The sequence below is a fragment of the Myotis myotis genome, unplaced genomic scaffold (genome assembly GCF_014108235.1).
Source record: "Myotis myotis isolate mMyoMyo1 unplaced genomic scaffold, mMyoMyo1.p scaffold_m19_p_11, whole genome shotgun sequence".
Classification (NCBI taxonomy): Eukaryota; Metazoa; Chordata; class Mammalia; order Chiroptera; family Vespertilionidae; genus Myotis; species Myotis myotis.
Genome location: NW_023416315.1, coordinates 8,092,175 through 8,093,291, shown reverse-complemented (window position 1 = coordinate 8,093,291; position 1,117 = coordinate 8,092,175). Strand labels below are relative to the sequence as shown.

The following is a 1,117-nucleotide window of genomic DNA, read 5'->3' as shown; positions in this document are numbered from 1 at the left end:
ATAAAAAGATGTAACAAAATTTTAAATGATACAAAATATCATTTTCAAAACAACATCAATATCATTTTCAAACCACCACCAAAAAGTGAGTGTTTAACTGTTCTCAGCTCATAACAGCAAATGTGTGAGTGGAGCAATAACACATGTTGTAGCATGTTTAATAAACCTGAAACAGAGAAAGTTGGTTGAAGGAAAGCAGAGAAACTTTGTCTTTTAAGTATTAGAACCGAGGGGCTCCATAATCGTCTGCATCAGCTCAATGTGGTACCGATGGTTAGAAATGTACATGATGGGAACTCCAGGGATCTTCCTGATTCTTCGTTTAAGGCCTCGGTCAACTGTGGCCACAATATAACACTTGTGCTGAGTTACTCTCTGTACTGAGCAGTCATCTGCATAGGTTCCTTTGTGTGTCCATGGTAATCGTTCAAAGCTTGGATCCTTGGCGATCCTTAGAGCCACTTGATACTTCTGCCCCAATTTCTCAATTTCAGCCATTACACAGTCAGTTATACAAGGGATACACTTGGCATAGAGACAATCCATCATTGACTGCACTGAGTCCAGTTTGGCCTTAATGGAAACGATAAAGTTGGTATCCACCAGGATGTGGTAAGGTGGGCCTAGCTGTGTGTTAAATTGGAAGAATAAGCAAGGAGGGGTGTTGGGGGACTTCTCTTTCTTTGAGTGCACTGGGATCTTTCTTTTCTTTCTTTTTAGGTTTTAAACTATCCTTGTCTTGAAGCCTCTTATCTCTGAGACGAAGCATTCGCTTCATGGTCACATACTTCCTTGCTTTCTCTTGCTTCCCCATGTTCACGCAGCACTCTTGTTTCTTCCGGACTCTCCCTGGCTTTTATTTTAGAATGCCATAAAGGAATGCAACTTTGAGATTTAAGTTTGGATAGATGGTCCTAGAAGGCAGAAGTCAGGAATATGGAAGAGTGAGACAGGGAAGTGCGGGAAGCCAGTGGAGAGTGTACTGACAAGCTGTTTACTGCTGTGTGCAGCGGGGCTCAGTTCCTTCCAGGCCCCTGAGAACCCATGGAAAATACGTCTCAGGGCTGTCTCACTGAAGGATGGGAGGTCAGGCATTTGTTCACCAAATCCCATCCTC

The 1,117-nt window shown here is 43.0% G+C and overlaps 1 pseudogene; it reads right to left on the bottom strand.

Annotated features, from left to right (window-relative positions):
* Positions 1-220: 220 nt before the first annotated feature.
* LOC118665668 lies at positions 221-814 on the bottom strand (annotated as a pseudogene).
* Positions 815-1,117: the final 303 nt, after the last annotated feature.